This window comes from Moschus berezovskii, chromosome 20 (assembly GCF_049115385.1).
Source record: "Moschus berezovskii isolate FMDL1 chromosome 20, NW_MosBer_1.0, whole genome shotgun sequence".
NCBI classification, from domain to species: domain Eukaryota; kingdom Metazoa; phylum Chordata; class Mammalia; order Artiodactyla; family Moschidae; genus Moschus; species Moschus berezovskii.
In genome coordinates, this window is record NC_142479.1 from 20,995,034 (window position 1) to 21,007,427 (window position 12,394).

Below are 12,394 nucleotides of genomic sequence, written 5' to 3' on the forward strand. Positions count from 1 at the left end.
TTATTAGTGTATAGAAATGCAAGAGATTTCTGTGTGTTGATTTTATACCCTGCAACTTTACTGTATTCATTGATTAGCTCTAGTAGTTTTCTGGTAGAGTCTTTAGGGTTTTCTGTGTAGAGGATCATGTCATTAGCGAACAGTGAAAGTTTTACTTCTTCTTTTCCAATTTGTATTCCTTTTATGTCTTTTTCTGCTCTGATTGCTGTAGCCAAAACTTCCAGAACTCTGTTGAATAGTAGTGGTGAGAGTGGGCACCCTTGTCTTGTTCCTGACTTTAGGGGAAATGCTTTCAGTTTTTTAACCGTTGAGGATAATGTTTGCTGTGGGTTTGTCATATATAGCTTTTATTATATTGAGGTATGTCCCTTCTATTCCCACTTTCTGGAGGGTTTTTATCATAAATGGATGTTGAATTTTGTCAAAGGCTTTCTCTGCATCGATTGAGATAATCATATGATTTTTATTTTTCAGTTTGTTAATGTGGTGTATTACGTTGATTGATTTGCGGATATTGAAGAATCCTTGCATTCCTGGGATAAAGCCCACTTGGTCATGATGTATGATCTTCTTAATATGTTGTTGGATCTGATTGCTAGAATTTTGTTAAGGATTTTTGCATCTATGTTCATCAGTGATATTGGCCTGTAGTTTTCTTTTTTTGTGGGGTCTTTACCAGGTTTTGGGATTAGGGTGATGGTGGCCTCATAGAATGAGTTTGGAAGTTTCCCTTCCTCAGCAATTTTCTGGAAGAGTTTGAGTAGAATAGGTGTTAGCTCTTCTCTAAATTTTTGGTAGAATTCGGCTGTGAAGCCGTCTGGACCTGGGCTTTTGTTTGCTGGAAGATTCCTGATTACAGCCTCTAGTTCCGTGCTTGTGATGGGTCTATTCAGATTTTCTATTTCTTCCTGGTTCAGTTTTGGAAAGTTGTACTTTTCTAGGAATTTGTCCATTTCTTCCAGGTTATTCATTTTATTGCCATATAATTGCTGATAGTATTCTCTAATAATCCTTTGTATTTCTGTGTTGTCAGTTGTGATCTCTCCATTTTCATTTCTAATTTTATTGATTTGGTTCTTCTCCCTTTGTTTCTTGATAAGTCTGGCTAGCAGTTTGTCAATTTTATTTACCTTCTCAAAGAACCAGCTTTTGGCTTTGTTGATTTTTGCTATGGTCTCTTTTGTTTCTTTTGCATTTATCTCTGCCCTAATTTTTACAATTTCTTTCCTTCTACTGACCCTGGGGTTCTTCATTTCTTCCTTTTCTAGTTGCTTTAGATGTAGAGTTAGGTTGTTTAGTTGATTTTTTTCTTGTTTCTTGAGGTATGCCTGTATGGCTATGAACTTCCCCCTTAGCACTGCTTTTACAGTGTCCCAGAAGTTTTGGGTTGTTGTGTTTTCATTTTCATTCATTTCTATGCATATTTTTATTTCTCTTTTGATTTCTTCTATGATTTGTTCATTATTTAGCACCGTGTTGTTCAGCCTCCATATGTTGGCATTTTCAATGGTTTTTCTCCCGTAATTGAGATCTAATCTTACTGCATTGTGGTCAGAAAAGATGCTTGGAATGATTTCAATTTTTTTGAATTTACCAAGGCTAGATTTATGGCCTAGGATGTGATCTATACTGGAAAAGGTTCCATGTGCGCTTGAGAAAAAGGTGAAATTCATTGTTTTGGGGTGAAATGTCCTATAGACATCTATTAGGTCTAACTGGTATATTGTATCATTTAAAGTTTGTGTTTCCTTGTTAATTTTCTGTTTAGTTGATCTATCCATAGGTGTGAGTGGGGTATTAAAATCTCCCACTATTATTGCGTTGTTGCTGATTTCCCCTTTCATACTTGTTAGTAATTGTCTTACATATTGCGGTGCTCCTATGTTGGGTGCATAAATATTTATAATTGTTATATCTTCTTCTTGAATTGATCCTTTGATCGTTATGTAGTTTCCTTCTTTGTCTCTTTTCACAGCCTTTGTTTTAAAGTCTATTTTATCTGATATGAGTATTGCTACTCCTGCTTTCTTTTGGTCTCTATTTGCATGGAATATCTTTTTCCAGCCCTTCACTTTCAGTCTGTATGTGTCCCTCGTTTTGAGGTGGGTCTCTTGTAGACAACATATATGGGGGTCTTGTTTTTGTATCCATTCAGCCAGGCTTTGTCTTTTGGTTGGGCCATTCAACCTATTTACGTTTAAGGTAATTATTGATAAATATGATCCTGTTGCCATTTTCTTTATTGCTTTGGGTTCGAGTTTATACACCCTTTCTGTGTTTCCTGTCTAGAGAAGATCCTAGAACTTGTTGGAGAGCTTGTTTGGTGATTCTGAATTCTCTCAGCTTTTGCTTGTCTGTAAAGCTTTTGATTTCTCCTTCATATTTGAATGAGATCCTTGCTGGGTACACTAATCTGGGCTGTAGGTTATTTTCTTTCATCACTTTAGCTTGTCTTGCTATTCCCTCCTGGCCTGAAGAGTTTCTGTTGAAAGATCAGCTGTTATCCTTATGGGAATCCCCTTGTGTGTTATTTGCTGCTTTTCCCTTGCTGCTTTTAATATTTGTTCTTTGTGTTTGATCTTTGTTAATTTGATTAATATGTGTCTTGGAGTATTTCGCCTTGGGTTTATCCTGTTGGGGACTCTCTGGGTTTCTTGGACTTGGGTGATTATTTCTTTCCCCATTTTAGGGAAGTTTTCAACTATTATCTCCTCAAGTATTCTTCCATGGTCTTTCTTTTTGTCTTCTTCTGGGACTCCTATGATTCGAATGTTTGGGCTTTTAACATTTTCCCAGAGGTCTCTAATATTGTCCTCATTTCTTTTAATTCGTTTTTCTTTTTTCCTCTCTGTTTCACTTATTTCTACAATTCTATCTTCTAGCTCGCTTATCCTGTTTTCTGCCTCTGTTATTCTACTGTTTGTTCCCTCCAGAGTGTTTCTGATCTCATCTATTGCATTATTCATTGTATATTGACTCTTTTTTATTTCCTCTAAATCCTTATTAAACCTTCCTTCCATCTTCTCAATCCTTTTCTCCAGGTTATTTATCTGTAACTCCATTTTGTTTTCAAGATTTTGAATCACTTTCACAATCAAAATTCGAAATTCTTTATCAGGTAGATTCCCTATATCTTCGTCTTTTGTTTGTGTTGGTGGGCATTATCTTGTTCCTTTACTTGCTGTGTATTTCTCTGCCTCTTCATCTTGCTTATATTGCTTTGCTTGGGGTGGCCTTTCCCTCTTCTGGCAGTTTGTGGAATTCTCTTTATTATGTAGTTTCCTCACTGTGTATGGGGTTAGACGGCTGACTTGTCAAGGTTCCCTGGTTAGGGAAGCTTGTGTCGGTGTTCTGGTGGGTGGAGCTGGATTTCTTCTCTCTGGAGTGCAATGAAGTGTCAGTAATGAGTTATGAGATGTCAGTGGGTTTGGAGTGACTTTGGGCAGCCTTTATATTGAAGCTCAGGGCTATTTTCCTGTGTTTCTGGAGAATTTGTATGGTATGTCTTGCTCTGGAACTTGTTGACCCTTGGGTGGTGCTTGGTTTTAGTGTAGGTATGGAGGTGTTTGATGAGCTCCTATCGATTAATGTTCCCTGGAGTCAGAGTTCTCTGGTGTTCTCAGGATTCGGGCTTAAGCCTCTTGCCTCTGGTTTTCGGTCTTATTCTTGGGGTAGTCTCTAGACTTCTCTATCTGTCATTTCCAAGGTGGTTCCCTCTGTTTTAGCTTCTGTTTGCTGGTCTCTTCAGTGTCTAATTTCCGCCCTGATACTAGGGGACGGGTGGACACTTTTTAAGGCTCAGTTGTTCAGTCCTGTTCTGGGAAGGGAGGAACGCTGCAGACAAATATCTCTGGAGTCTGTGGGGAGTGCTCACAGTGTCTCGGCCACAATGGGTTTTCCCCCGCTCACAGCGCGTGTGTTGTCCCAGTCTACACTGCACAGGCTCTAGGTTGCTCTACCGGGAACTGTCCGAGGTCGGCGCTGGGTTGTATGCACTTCCCAGGTCTGAGTGGCTCAAGTTCAGTTTCTCGGGTACTCCACAAAGGCGCAGACTTGGTTGGGCCTGCGTTTTGTGCCTTCCCCGGACCGAGCAGCTCAGGTGACCAGGTGTTTGGTGAGCGCGGTTGCTGCGACTTATCACCTCCCCAGTCCCAGCCACTCGGTTTTCTGGGTGTACAACCGGCGCACCTTCTCAGGCGGATATCGACTGGCCTGAGCCAAGAAGTCTTGATTAGTAACAAGCCTGCCTGCAGTTTGTATCGGATGCCTTTCTGGGGCCACGGTTGCCCCCTCCAGCTCTGGCTGACCTCACTGCCTGTCTCGGCGGGGGATGGGGGATGGGCCGACTGCAGCCGGCTCACTCTGCTCAGCCCTTTGTTCTGTGAGCGGGGCTGGCAGAGTCTAGTTTAGAGCTTTCTTCCTTTTCGTGGGGAAGCTGTCCCAGTCTGCTTTGCTATCCCCAGTTAGTTCTCTCAGATTGTTCTCGCGGCATTCAAGCCCAGTCCTCTCTCTAAGCAGTTCAGCCGGCTCCTCCCTGCCCAGCCCCCGCTTGCTAATGGCCAATGCAGGCGTCTGCACTGCTTCTCCGCTGGGAGTTACCGTTTGGCGGGTAATCTGTGGGTTTTAATTCTTTCTTTCTTTTTCCTCCCGGTTATGTGGCCCTCTGAGGTTCCAAGGCTCGCCACAGACTCACCAGTGAGAGTGTTTCCTGGTGTTTGGAAACTTCTCTCTTTTTAAAGCCTCCCTTCCTGGGATGGAGCTCCATCCTTACCTCTTTTGTCTCTTTTTATCTTTTATGTTTTTTCCTACCTCCTTTTGAAGACAATGGGCTGCTTTTCTGGGTGCCTGATGTCCTCTACCAGCATTCAGAAGATTTTTTGTGGGCTTTACTCCACGTTCAAATCTTCTTTTGATGAATTTGTGGGGGAGAGAATGGTCTCTCCATCCTATTCCTCCACCATCGTGTTCCTTCCACACATGTACATATTTAAGCACGTTTTTGAATCCTGAATTAGCACACAACAAATGTTAAGTCTCTTCTAAGAGTCTAGGTTTTAAGCTATGAGTCCTTCAGTTCAGTTCAGTTCAGTCGCTCAGTCGTGTCCGACTCTTTGCGACCCCATGTACCACAGCACGCCAGGCCTCCCTGTCCATCACCAACTCCCGGAGTTCACCCAAACTCATGTCCATAGAGTTGGTGATGCCATCCAGCCATCTCATTCTCTGTCGTCCCCTTCTCCTCCCGCCCCCAATGCTTCCCAGCATCAGAGTCCTTTCCAGTGAGTCAATTCGTCACATGAGGTGGCCAAAGTATTGGAGTTTCAGCTTTAGCATCAGTCCTTCCAATGAAAACCCAGGATTGATCTCCTTTAGAATGGACTGGTTGGATCTCCTTGCAGTCCAAGGGACTCTCAAGAGTCTTCTCCAGCACCACAGTTCAAAAGCATCAATTCTTCGGTGATCAGCTTTCTTCACAGTCCAACTCTCACATCCATACATGACCACGGGAAAAACCATAGCCTTGACTAGACGGACCTTGGTTGACAAAGTAATGTCTCTGCTTTTTAATATGCTATCCAGACTGGTCATAACTTTCCTTCCAAGGAGTAAGCTTCTTTTAATTTCCTGGCTGCAATCAGCATCTGCAGTGATTTTGGAACCCAAAAAAATAAAGTCTGACACTGTTTCCACTGTTTTTCCATCTATTTCCCATGAATTGATGGGACCAGATGCCATGATCTTTGTTTTCTGAATGTTGAGCTTCAAGCCAAACTTTTCACTCTCCTCTTTCACTTTCATCAAAAGGCTTTTGAGTTCCTCTTCACTTTCTGCCATAAGGGTAGTGTCATCTGCATATCTGAGGTTATTGATATTTCTCCCAGCAATCTTGATTCCAGCTTGTGCTTCTTCCAGCCCAGCGTTCCTCATGATGTACTCTGCATATAAGTTAAATAAGCAGGGTGACAATATACAGCCTTGACGTACTCCTTTTCCTATTTGGAACCAGTCTGTTTTTCCATGTCCAGTTCAGACTGTTGCTTCCTGACCTGCATACAGGTTTCTCAAGAGGCAGGTCAGGTGGTCTGGTTTTCCCATCTCTTTTAGAATTTTCCATAGTTTATTGTGAGTCCTTGATAGTCACTAAAAGATTATAATGAGGAATGAAAGTGGTCAGGTACAAGTTTATGAAGGTCTCTGTGACAGTGATATAAAAGATGGACTTCAGTGGATGCAGATGAAAGCTGAAATATGACACTAAAATAATCTCTGATGGACAACAGTTTGCAGGAAGCCGGTTGAGGTGGCAAGAAGAGACAAGGCAGGGGAATGGAGAGGCCACTTAACCCTCATCTGTCACCTCTATCTCTGACCCTCTGTGTCCTTCTTCATATTTGTTTCCAGTCTTCCCCCACCCCAACCTTTCCCTTCCCCTTCTTTCCTCTCCCTCCCTCTTAATCACCCCCTCTTTATTCCTTTTTAGATTCTATTTCTCTTATTTCATCATCTTCCTTTCTTTTCTATCCTTGTATTCAGTAGCATCTTCTAAAATTCATTTCTTTAAGAAGAACTCTTTCAGTGCCATTCGTGGAAGATCATCACCCTTTGATTAACCCAAAGAATCTCTCTCCTACCCTCATATCTCAGCACACACACCATCTATCCTCTTATCTCACCCAGTAAGGAACCACCTACACCAGTGAGGGGAGGCATTCCCTACAGCTGTTCACCCACTCATCACTCAATACTTTTTGAGTATTGACTATCAGCACAGATGGGTACTGGAGGGCACAAGTAAATTATAAGAAGCATATTCATTCCTCTGGATTATATAGTTTTACTATGGAGGGAAAAACATAAAAAGTTCATTACATATGCTGACTGTTGCATGAAAAATCTTGGCACAACATATGTTAGAGATTCGAGGAAAGGAGGAGGTTTAAGAATAGGGGGCTGAATAGAGGAGAGTGTTTTCCATTTATTTTTCTGGACACTCTTCTGGAGTAGACCTCTCTCCTCTCTGAAGTGTATTTATGTGTTTCTAGGTCTATTTTCCCCATCAACCTATGAGTTCTTAGGAGGAGAATGTTTGTCCTATTTTTGTATCCTCAGAATTGAACACAGAGGTATACCAAACCTGTCTTTTACTTCTCTCCTACTCTTAAAAAAGGATAACCTTCAATTCTGTTAACAAATTGATCTAAAACCCAGATAGTCAAATATTTACTCAGGGAAGATGGGCTTAGTCAGGATCAGCAGAGAACTGCAATTCAGGGTCTGCACCCATAGTGAGCCATGTGCAAGTGCTTCAGTATAAGAAAAAAAGACTGCTTTTATAGAGAGGGAAAAGAGAGTGGGAGACTGCAGTAGCAAAGAGTCCATGGCTCTTCATGGGCTGAGTCCTCACCAGCCTTTTCTTTTTTTTTATTGTGAGAAAGTGTTGAACCATATAACTATATTCTATTTAAATTTGCAAACTTGAAATTATATGTTTAACCAGTTTTTTTCTCTACATTTTAATACAGTATAAGGAATTATAACAAGCAAAAGATTATGTGTAAAATGCTTCTAAGCTATAAAATGCTATATTATATGAACATGTTCTTCAGTTCAAGAACCAGATGGTACTAATAACTTATACCTGTCTATAGGTGCTGTCCATCACATCAGTTCTCCCCAGATGAAACCACGTTCTTGAATTTAGTGTTTATCATTCCATTGCTTATAAAAACAATTTCATCAAATATTAACATAATCAGTATATTATTTTTTGTTTGTGCTTTATACAAATGAGACTGTACCTGATATTCTGGGATTTGCTTTTTTTCACTCCACATTGTCTCTAAATGTCCATATTGTTTTCTTTGTCTGTAGTTCACTCATCTGCACTGCTGTGTATGTGATATTCCATTGTAAGAATAAACTTATTTGGATTGTCCCGGTTTTTGCTCTCAGAACAGCACTCTTTTCGATGTTCTACTTGTCTCTAGCTGTCATGTTGCAGAGCTCTGGGTTATATATCTTGAAATGGAATTGCTGAATCATGAGATCTTCAAAGATTTACCTTTACAAAGTAGCTCAAAATTGCTTTCCCAATTTGTACCGAATTATACGTCTAGTCAAGGCTATGGTTTTTCCAGTGGTCATGTATGGATGTGAGAGTTGGACTGTAAAGAAAGCTGATCACTGAAGAATTGATGCTTTTGAACTGTGGTGCTGGAGAAGACTCTTGAGAGTCCCTTGGACTGCAAGGAGATCCAACCAGTCCATTCTAAAGGAGATCAATCCTGGGTGTTCATTGGAAGGACTGATGCTAAAGCTGAAACTTCAATACTTTGGCCACCTCATGCGATGAGTTGACTCACTGGAAAAGACTCTGATGCTGGGAAGGATTGGGGACGGGAGGAGACGGGGATGACAGAGAATGAGATGGCTGGATGGCAACACCAACTCGATGGACATGAGTTTGAGCGAACTCCGGGAGTTGGTGATGGACAGGGAGGCCTGGCATGCTGTGATTCATGGGGTAGCAAAGAGTCGGACACGACTGAGCTACTGAACTGACCTGAACTGAACACAGTCATCAGCAGCACCGAAGTGTTCCCATTGATTCACATCGTCGTAAACAGTTAATATTGTCAGACTTCTTAATTTTTGCCAATTCAGTGGATAAAAAATGGTATTTCATGATAGTCTTTGTTTTTAATCTGGAAGGATTTTAAATTTTATTTATTTATTTGGCTGCACCAGGTCTTAGTTGCCACATGTGGGATCATCCTTGATCTTCACTGCCTCAAGCAGAATCTTTAGTAGCAGCATGTAGGATCTAGTTCCCTAATTAGGAATTGAATCCAGGCCCCTGCAATGGGAGGGTGGAGTATTAGCCTCTGGACCACCAGAGAAGTCCAGGCTTTTTATTTTTAATGTAGGAGTTCTTACATAACTTGGTTACTGATTTATTGTCAGTGTTTACTATAATATTGTCTACATTGGAAGAAGGGGAGTCTTCCTTTTTCCAGTTGGTTTCTGAGGTTGTAGTAGGGTGTGAGAACTTCTGTTCCCCTGATTCTTCTTAACTGAAGTTTCTGTTTACTAATTTTTTAACATTTATTGAATTTTCACAATGGGCCCAGTAACTCCAAAACAATAAAACATTGGAATCATCTTTCTAAAACGGATAAATTATATACAGTCCCACTCTGAGGAATCAACTTTGAGGCTGATACATAGCTTAGTAGATAATTTATCATTCTATGTGCCTTGAGAAAAGAAATATATAAACAGAGGATACAATGACTTTTTTATTGAGAACATGCTCAAAATTCTTCAAGCCAGGCTTCAGCAGTATGTAAACCGTGAACTCCCAGATGTTCAAGCAGGTTTTAGAAAATGCAGAGGCACCAGAGATCAAATTGCCAACATCCGCTGGATCATGGAGAAAGCAAGAGAGTTTCAGAAAAACATCTATTTCTGCTTCATTGACTATGCCAAAGCCTTTGACTGTGTCGATCACAATAAACTGTGGAACATTCTGAAAGAGATGGGAATCCCAGATCACCTGACCTGCCTCTTGAGAAACCTGTATGCAGGTCAGGAAACAACAGTTAGAACTGGCCATGGAACAACAGACTGGTTTCAAATAGGAAAAGGAGTACGTCAAGGTTGTATATTGTCACCTTGCTTATTTAACTTCTATGCAGAGTACATCATGAGGAACGCTGGGCTGGAAGAAGCACAAGCTGGAATCAAGATTGCCGGGAGAAATATCAATAACCTCAGATATGCAGATGACACTACCCTTATGGCAGAAAGTGAAGAAGAACTCAAAAGCCTCTTGATGAAAGTGAAAGAGGATAGTGAAAAGGTTGGCTTGAAGCTCAACATTCAGAAAACTAAGATCATGGCATCTGGTTCCATCACTTCATGGGAAATAGATGGAAAAACAGTGGAAACAGTGTCAGACTTTATTTTTTTGGGCTCCAAAATCACTGCAGATGCTGATTGCAGCCATGAAATTAAAAGACGCTTGCTCCTTGGAAGGAAAGTTATGACCAACCTTGATAGTATATTAAAAAGCAGAGACATTACTTTGCCAGCCAAGGTCCGTCTAGTCAAGCCTATGGTTTTTCCCGTGGTCATGTATGGATGTGAGAGTTGGACTGTGAAGAAGGCTGATCGCCGAAGAATCGATGCTTTTGAACTGTGGTGTTGGAGAAGACTCTTGAGAGTCCCTTATACTGCAAGGAGATCCAACCAGTTCATTCTAAAGGAGATCAATCCTGGATGTTCATTGGAGGGACTGATGCTAAAGCTGAAACTGCAATACTTTGGCCACCTCATGCGACGAGTTGACTCACTGAAAAAGACTCTGATGCTGGGAAAGGTTGGGGGCGGGAGGAGAAGGGGACGACGGAGAATGAGATGGCTGGATGGCATCACCGACTCTGTGGACATGAGTTTGAGTGTACTCCAGGAGTTGGTGATGGACAGGGTGGCCTGGCGTGCTGTGATTCATGGGGTCGCAGAGAGTCGGACACGACTGAGCGACTGATCTGATCTGAACTCAGAATCATAATTAATTAATCCAGGTGATTTGTTTTTTTTTATTTGTCAGTGTGTGTTTTTTACTTTTTATTTATTTTTTTTCATTGTCTTCACACTGGCTCTATTTTTTTTATTGGAGGCTAATTATTTTACAATATTATATTGGTTGGTTTTGCCATACATTGACATGAATCCGCCCCAGGTGTACATGAGTTCCCCTTCCTGAACCCCCCTCCCACCTCCCTCGTCCCTTTATCCTCCCTCTGGGTCATCTCTGCACACCAGCCCTGAGCATCCTGTAACATGCATCAACCCTGAACCAGCGATTCGTTTCACATTTGACAACATACATGTTTCAATGCCATTCTCCCAAATCATCCCACCCTCACCCTCTCCCACAGAGTCCCAAAGACTGTTCTATACATCTGTGTCTCTTTTGCTGTCTCGTATACAGGGTGTGCTGTGATTCATGGGGTCGCGGAGAGTCGGACACGACTGAGCGACTGAACTGAACTGAACTGAAGTGATACAGGGTTATCATTTGCATCTTTCTAAATTCCATATATATGCGTTAGTATACTGTATTGGTGTTTTTCTTTCTGACTTACTTCGCTCTAGTTTCATCCACCTCATTAGAACTGATTCAAATGCAGTCTTTTTAATGGCTGAGTAATACTCCATTGTGTATATGTACCAAAGCTTTCTTATCCATTCGTCTGCAGATGGACATCTAGGTTGCTTCCATGTCCTGGCTATTATAAACAGTGTTGCAATGAACATTGGAGTACATGTGTCTCTTTCAATTCTGGTTTCCTCGGTGTGTATGCCCAGGAGTGCGATTGCTGGATCAATGGCAGTTCTATTTCCAGTTTTTTGAGGAATCTCCACACTGTTCTCCATATTAATCCAGGTGATTTAATTAGCTAATTTTTATAAAGTTGCAGTTAATGACATCTGACAGTAAAGGAGATTGATAAGACCTATTCACTTCTCCAGAATCAACCCAGGTTATTTTAAGAAAAGACTGGAGCTTAAAATGAACTGACTTTTGAATAGCAGCCATTCTGACTGGCGTGAAATGATACCTCATTGTGGTTTTGATTTGCATTTCTCTGATTATTGGGAGAGGGCGAGGGTGGGATGATTTGGGAGAATGGCATTGAAACATGTATATTATCATATGTGAAATGAATCACCAGTCCAGGTTTGATACTTGATACAGGATGCTCGGGGCTGGGGCACTGGGATGACCCAGAAGGATGATATGGGGAGGGAGGTGGGAGGGGGGTTCAAGATGGGGAACACATGTACACCCAGGGTGGATTCATGTCAACGTACTGGAAAACCAATACAATATTGTAAAGTAATTAGCCTCCAATTAAAATAAATAAATTAAAAAATAAAATAGAAAATAAAAAAATGAACTGATACTCTAAACATTGGAAGAACTAGTGTTTTTAGAATCTCTTGTACTTAAAATCCACAACTTCTTATACTTTTAAAAATAAACCAGAGGGATTGTCATTTGCTAAGTATAAATATTTGTTACAAAAGAATTCAGATCATGCTGGAAATCTCATGTAAAACAGAAAACTGTATCTAAGAACTCAGTTTTCATTCTACACCAAGATAATAAAAATTAGCTAAACAGTCCATCATAATGTATAAGGAATGTTTATATAATTCATGTACTAGTCCTTGTATAAAAGGAAGGACTTAATTGAGTAGTAATTCATATATAAAGAGTACTAGAGTTTTATAGATGGTGCAATAGAATTGGATATACATGGGAAGTCGACCTTGGGGTCTGGTTGGTAAAATAAATGTCAAATTTATAGGACTTGTTTCCAGT